At 32.5% G+C, this 8,306-nt stretch overlaps 1 non-coding gene across 1 annotated transcript; it reads right to left on the bottom strand.

The window, feature by feature from the left end:
* Positions 1-7,632: 7,632 nt before the first annotated feature.
* On the bottom strand, positions 7,633-7,780 carry LOC149170507 (U4 spliceosomal RNA). The gene has a single exon (XR_016259947.1). It is a non-coding gene; the product is annotated as a U4 spliceosomal RNA (small nuclear RNA).
* Positions 7,781-8,306: the final 526 nt, after the last annotated feature.

The following is an 8,306-nucleotide window of genomic DNA, read 5'->3' as shown; positions in this document are numbered from 1 at the left end:
ATTTTGGTGATATTTTTTCTTTTGTTGCCAAGGTAGCTTCTATTACATTACTTTTATTTGTTGTTGTTGCTTTTGATTTTGAGGTAGAACAGATGGATGTCAAGACAACATTTCTTCATGGGGATCTGAAAGAGGAGATCTACATGAAGCAACCTGAAGGTTTTGTGGTGAAGGGTAAGAAAGAAATGGTATGCAAGTTAAAGAAGTCTCTATATGGGTTAAACAGTCACCAAGGATGTAGTATCAGAAATTTGATACATTTATATGGGGACTTGGCTTCACCAGAAGCAAAGTAGATCACTGTTTGTATTTTAAATTAATTGGTGACTGTGTTATTTATATGGTCTTGTATGTGGATGATACGTTGCTAATTGGAAATGACAAAGAAATTATCTAGGATTTGAAGACCCAATTGTCCTCCAAATTCGACATGAAAGATCTTGGTGCTGCAAAGTATATTTTGGGCATGGAAATTAAAAGAGACCAGGTAAAGAGGAAGCTCTGGTTAAACCAAAGGAAGTATGTTGAGACAATACTATAGATTTTTAATATGTAGGATAATAAACTGGTGAAGGTTCTTATTCCTATAGGTGTGAGGTTATCTGCTGAATAGTGTCCCAAGACACAAGAAGAGGAAGAGGACATGTCCCATGTTCCATATGCAAGTGTAGTGAGTAGCTTGATGTATGCAATGGTTTGTACTAGACCAGGCATTACACATCCAGTGGGAGTATTGAGCAGGTTTATGTTAAAACCAGGGAAGGAGCACTCGACAGCATTGAAGCAGGTTTTCAGGTATTTTCGTGGCACTAGTGATTATGGTTTGTGCTACCAAGGAAGACCATGACTGGAAATAGTGTTGGATATTCGAGACTCTTTTGATGCAGATTGGGTTGGAGATCTGGATCAGAGAAGATCTACAAGTGGGTATGTGTTTAACCTATTTGGAGGTGCAGTTAGTTGGATGAATAAGAAACCATCTCTAGTGGCACTATCATCTATAGAGGCAGAATACATGACAGCCACTCATGCAAGCAAGGAAGTAATTTGGTTGCAGAGATTGTGTTCAAGTATGGGGTTAGTGTAGGAAGCTATAACGATAGACTGTGATAGCCAAAGTGCAATTTTCTTGCCAAAGAACCCTGCATATAATTCAAAGACAAAGCACATTGATGTTCAGTATCACTTTGTGAGGGATATGATAGAAGAAAAAATGGTGTTGTTGGTAAAGGTGGACACTTTGAAGAATACTGCAGATGCATTGACAAAATCTGTGAGCTATGAGAAGTTCTCTTGGTGTTGAGAAACAATGAGCATTGCAGGGCTAGATAAATGACTAAGCTCTCCTATAGCTCCGTGTGGAAAGAAAACAACAAGCGGGAGAATGTTGGGTTGTGTTATATTCTTTCCATGACTAGACCATGTAGTTAATTAGGGGGTTAGAGGGGGCGCAGAGCCCCCCCCTTCGTTGCTCCAATTGCGTAGCGAGGTGGTCACAGGGATTTGAGGGGTACAGGTAGCCTCCCTCTATGGGGTCCGAAATTTTTTGTTTTTGGACCTTATATTAGGTCGGGCGGACCTACCTATGGTTTTGTGCATGATTTTCACACATGGTTTTGGATGCGATGGTTTTCAGCTCATGGTATTGGATGCTTCGACATGTATAAATATGTATTGTAACATTGAAAGGAACATAATGAAAAGTCAAACTCGTAGTCCCGATTTTGGGGTCCAGGGGGAAATCTCTATGTATAGGTGTTTTATGTTTTATTCTCTCACCTTTGTTTATTTTATGTTTTAGAATTCGTATGCAGGTAATTTCTGTAGAGAGTCAAAACCTACAAAGATCTATATAATGCAGATCCCAATGTGGATTGAGTTGACTATGTAACAATCTGATCCTTTTACTAAAGGATTGATATCCATAGACTTTTTCTGTTGAATTAGCACAAATTCTATATAGTGACCCAACATCTCTGCCATATAGACATCTATAACATGACCACAAGATGAAAAGGAATCTAAAGCAAGGGTACCATCACCAGTATCAGAGAGTAACATCAGTAGAAATGGTTTGGACAGTAGAGTAAACAATTACAATGGAACCATAAACTGCTGGAGGAGAGGTGAGGGCAGAGGTGAGGGCATAGGTGGTTAGATAGCCTATTTATCCACCAATAGCTCTTATACCTTGGTTAGCATTGGCAAAGGTGGCCACCATAATAGGTCGATATCCGAATTGAATTACAAAATCTGTATTGAGTTCCTGATCTAATTCCAATTGTAGTTCTAGAAGAGGATGGATATCAAGCTCATTCCCGATATCCTGTAGGTATCCTCTAGCTTCCCTTCACTCAGGTCGATATCCTTGAGCAGAACCTTTAGTTACATATCCAATTCTAGACAAAGATTGAGTATAGTTGGCCTCTTTAGGTAATAATAAGTCCATGCCTTCTACGCCTTTCATTTTGAGAGACATCCAGAAAGTGGGTAAAGTTTTCCTGGTTAAACGAGCAAATTTATAACCATATTGAAGAGATCCAGTAATTAATTAATGAGGGTAGATTTCTCTACGACCACTACCTCCATCTCTTCTGTTGTTATTGGCTAAATAGCTGTTGTCGCAAGCTATGTTCCCACCGTTGCATCTAATAATGGTGATAAACTCGGATCTTCTCAATCAACATCTAAAGAATTGACTCCAACAAGCTATATATCTCCATCCATATAGTGAACCCCTATGACGGTTCCTTTGCTCACTTTTCTGGGTCAATCAGTTATATTTTTGTGTGATTAAGTGGGACCAAATCTACATCCAAATATTCATAATTGTTCCAGACTCGTTATCCAGAGTTTTTCTTTATAACTGAAATAGGCAGCTATGTTGTTCTCGATCTTGACCTAATTAGCCTAGTGAAGAGATGTTGGGAGCTTCACTAGTGAAACCTCTGTTTCCTAGCCAAAGGAACTATAGTTTCCAACTAGAGAGGCATGATATGATCCAATTTAATATCTGATGGTTTAGCTTGTTGACTAATAACCCGCGAGCACAACCCATTCTAGTTCCCTTAGCCCCATTACCAATCCATTACTAGAGAAAGAAATAGTTCTAAAGCTAGTTATATATCTAGTCCCAAAGCCCGCTCAATAGGTGGTTGATCCCATTAACCTAGAGTCAGATCCATATCCATATGAAATTATACTTGCTCATTATTCCCATAAATCTTCAGAGCCATCAAGCAAATTTACACATCTCACGCAGAATGCACACAAATCTAAACCACGACACATTCCCGACTCAGTTCGGTCGCTTGATTGACCTAGCTTTTTCTTGTTCATTATGCCAATAGTCACTCTTCCTATTTTAATGATTTTAGTAAGAAAAAAAAATTGATCAGACGGTTTGAATTTAAAGATGTCAATATATTCTCGTCATTGCCATAATATCAATGGATTGAATTCACACCACTAACTTCCCTGCATATCTAAATCGCATGATTAAACCTTGTTTAAATTATTTTTTTACAAAGCTCCATTAAAAATTGACCTTGCCATTCGTTAATTGACAACTATGAGGATTAACCATAATGGGACGACTACAAAATGTAACACACACCTTTCACATACACTTGGCATAGTAGTGGAAAGGTGTATTTTCGAATAAGATGATCATTAATTTGAAACCATTGTTAAGGTGTGTCCAATTCTAAATAACATGTGTGGGTAAGTTAAAAACTAACTTAGGAGGATAAAGGGGGTTTTCTCTTAACAACATGTTTAACACTTCTTTAAATTTCTTGTAAATAACCCATTATACATTTAGTTAGAAAGGGGAAATTTTCCTTAATCTCTTTCTTATTAAGCTAGAAAACATATGTTAATTTAGTCTTTAATTTTTTCCCCTAGCAATAAACTTTGTGAATGTAACTATATTCAAATTCTTTTAGGATGAAAATTTACAATGCCAATTAATTTGTATTTTTTTTAAGAAGGATTATTTCCAATATGCATACGTTTTTTCGCATTCACTCCTTTTATGAATCTCCTCATTTCAATTGAAATTTAATAATTTCTTTTTTCTTGACTTATAGTTTTCATTGTACCAACTATTACAAGCTATCATATTGTATACTTTTGTACCTATATTGAAAGCATTCTTTCTTTATCCATATCAAAAGACTTCATAAAATTGCATATATTTACACATAGGTAAATTTCACTATTTTCCCATAATTTACTTTATAATAAAATTATTTGGAGAATATAAATTATGTAATTATAAAATTACTTCAAGTATAATATAAAATATAATTAGATATTGAGATAAACTAATGATGAAATATTGTGAATATGCAGATATTGAAATAAAATACTGAAGAAATGTGTTGAATATGAATATGTAGATATTGATATATAATGAGATGTCAATATATAATAATTTAATGATTATGAAGTTTTTAAGTTGTTAGAAAATTTAATTTAAAGGAAGGACAAATTAATTTTTTAAATTAATTTTTGAGTTTATGGATGAACTAATATATTAATAAATAATGATAAATATCTTCCTTTCCTTCTCTATTTGATTCTGGAATTAATAATTAGTTTGCTAATTAATTGATTTTCCTTAGATATTCCCCTTTAATGTAATTAGTCTACAATGTGCGATTGGAAAAGCCTCATAGAAGATTCTCTATTATGTCATTTTTGAATTTTCCATTTTATACTTCAAAACTCCTTTATATTCTTAGATTAAATAATTCATTTTTTTCTTTACTTCTCTTACTTCCACTTAATATATATCACTTTATTTTCTTTTATTCTACTTTATATATATAATTATAATTTTTTGTTGATTAAAATAAGGTTTAAATAAACCTTAATTAAAATAATTTTAATATTTATTTTAAAAAAATGTTTTTTATGAAATAGTTTTTTTAAATTTTAAATTGACTTTTTACTTGGAAAATCAAAATATAATTTGAAATGGATTATTTTTAAAAAGAAAATCTAACTTTGAATTAGTTTATATGGACTTAAATAATAATAATGATTAATATCTATTAAAACCAATATAATTTATTAAAAGTTAAGAGTGTAAAAAATTAATTAAAAATATTTAATATTTTACTTCTATGTTATAACTTTCAATACTTTTGTTGCCACTTTTAAATTGATGTGCAAAAAACACCATAAACTTTTAAATTGATGTGTAAAAGCACGATAAACTATTCTCTGAAGATTTTATTTTATATACAAACCTAGGGTTGGAGTGTTTACTTTGAAAAATGAAACAACGACTTTGATTATTTTATCATTTAATTATAATTATAATTATAATGATTTAAATCGAATGGACATTTGTAATTTGAAATGTTGTGAATTCCATATACTGAAGCATGGGATTGGATTAAACGTTGTGACTATTTATAGTTGTGTTTCTTCCCGATGGATGCAACTCCTGGTTCGACCTCCTCTCACAATGTTTAATCAATCTTAACTCCCTTTTATATATCCCCTACACAGTCGCACGTATGCCCTCCCCTTTCTTCACGATACGATGGGGGGCGCGGATTTAACTTACAAACTTCGCGAAAAAAATTTCGGGCGGCCTGATGTGCACCGATGGCTTACACTATATAACTCAGTGACAGACTTGGGTGAGTTTTAGTCCAATTACCCTACGTTCATCCCCAGTCCATGATTTTTTTTCCATTCGTTTTTCAAACGACTCTAGTACGGTGATTTGGTCGCTCGCAGATTAAACACTCATGTAATTCACTTCACTTTATTCACGTTTATAATAATTATTTTTATTTTTATTTTCTGATATTCCTGTTGATTTGCTTTGGAACGTTAACCAATTTTCTAGAAATGAGAACCTGAGAACCTTAACAAATTGTTTGGAGTTGAGAACCTGAGAACCACGACGAATTGTCTGAAATTAACAAATTGTTTGGAGTTGAGAACGTGAGAACGATGACGAATTGTGTGAAATTGAAGAGCAGTGGAATTTTTTTTTTTTTTTTTTGAGATTTTAGTTTTGTTTTTCCAATGGTATAATATTTTTTTTTGTTGTTCCTTCTCGTATGAATATACAGGACGTCTCCAAGGAATTTCCGGTAAGATTAAAAGAAAACAAAAGTTAAAGTTAATAGTGTGTTTATTTTTAATTATTTAAAAAAATGTAGTGATAAAGAAGTATAGTGTGTATGTTATTAATTATTTAAAAATTTTAAGTGATAAGAGGGATAGTGATAATGATAATGATAGTGATGAAAGATTTTTCTACCATTTTAAAATGATTTGGATTTAATTGTTTTGGAATAAGATGATCATCAATTTCAAACCATTGGTGACTTCTCATTAGAAATAACAGTTCTAGTAGTTTCATTAAATTGTACATCAATTTCACTTTCTTGAGGTTAACAATAACTCCAAAAAACAAGTGTCCATCAATTTCACCATTCATTCTCTTAATAATAACTCAGCCACTCCATCTCTGATTGTAAAGTGGAGGAATAATAGAATAACTCTCCCACTCCATCTCCAATTATATCCAATTGTAACGTTGAGGAATTGCCACTCCATCTTGATTGTTTATTCAATATTTATTGTACTTAATTGCCACTCCATCTTGATTGTTTATTCAATATTTATTGTACTTATTATTTATTACCATTCCATCTATTATAATCAAACGCTCAGTGGATGCATGCATTTATTTCTTAGCTTTTGGGTTGTTGGAATTGTTGAAGGATTACTTGAACTATTTGCTGGAAGGATCACTCTAAAGATTTGAAGAGGCTTTTATTTGCTAAGAAAAGTGCAAAGTCTTTCGTAGCCTTCCTTTTCTCTACCTAGTGCTTTTCAGGGTTTCCTTCAACATGCATTCGAGGAACCCTTTTGGTAGAAAATGGTAATAGTAGCAGAAATAATTAAAATTCCTTTATCATGAGCTTGAAGAGTAAATGGTACAAGTAGATGGTGATAGGGGAATGTGAGGAAGAACCTTATTTTTCTTTTAGAGTAATTTTATTGAGAACAAATTAATGAATAATCTCAAACCCTAATGAATAATCATATTCAAATTGTCAAATACTTAAAATTGTTTTTCTGATTGAACCTCAGATAAAAAAATTATTAGAAATCAAACAATTTTTGAGTTCCAAACCCACGAGGAGTGCCACTGCAACTCTACATAAGTTGCTATTGATGTGCATACCTTACCACAATTAAAATGTTTTTTTTAGAAAAAATGAATAGATAACATATACTAGAATCAAAAATGAAAACCAACGAAATGGTAATAATCCAGCGATGCAAATTCTCTTGTAGTATTGGTATTCTGGTAACCAAAATAATTCATCTTAATGAAAATGGTAATAATCCAGCGATGCAAATTCTCTTGTAGTATTGGTATTCTGGTAACCAGAATAATTCATCCACATTCATTAAGAAATATCTTCCAGGACTTACCATTTCTTCACCCAGTACTAAATAAACCCTAAACATCGCCGAAGAAATATCTTCCCGAATTTAACATAGGCCAACAAATTCCATATAGGACAATATTATAACTTAACCAGTAATCCCACTTAGTCTCCTGTATTTATAGTTTGCTACCACTTTGGAGCTCGAGGCAAAGCCGAGCCCTCCAAAAATTCTCGAAGGCCAAGGCGTAGCCCAAGCCAACGAGGGGGGTTGGAAATAGTTTTCAACCAGCAATTGACGCTCCTCGGTTTTACCTCACTAGCTGCGTCATTGCCCCAAGCGCAAAGATGGCTACTTATCATTTGTTTCTCTTCTTTGTATTTCTTTTTTCTGAATTGTGAGATGTATGAATGTTAAATTATTTGGATGATTATAATGTTTAAATAACAGATCTAGATGTTGTTTTTGAATTATATGTTAATAATTAATTAACAATATATATGAAAATTTTATTTGTTTATATTTATGTATAAGTAAATGGTAATTATGTAGTATTTTAAAGATTAAGGTTATGAGTTTAATCTTAAAAACAAGATTTTGTTGAGTTAATTATATATAAATATTGAAATATGAAAAAAATAAGGATGACTTTTATGTATTGAAACATTTTAGTGGTTAATTGGTACAATTTGATCAAATAGGTAAAAAATATTGGGTGAATTGGAATAATTAGCTTAGAGTGCACGAACTTTATAGAAGATGATAGAATTAGAGAAGATGTTCCTCACTTTCACTCCACTATCATTAATGGTCATTTGAGTTGGGAGATATTAAGAGACAAACTAATTTCTCAACAATCTTTTAATAAATTCATG

The sequence above is a fragment of the Pinus tabuliformis genome, chromosome 4_2 (genome assembly GCF_031772625.1).
Source record: "Pinus tabuliformis cultivar Carrire ecotype Pingquan chromosome 4_2, CPIR1, whole genome shotgun sequence".
In the NCBI taxonomy this organism is placed as follows: Eukaryota; Viridiplantae; Streptophyta; class Pinopsida; order Pinales; family Pinaceae; genus Pinus; species Pinus tabuliformis.
Note: the sequence above shows the minus strand (reverse complement) of the source record. Positions and strands in the feature narration are given on the sequence as shown.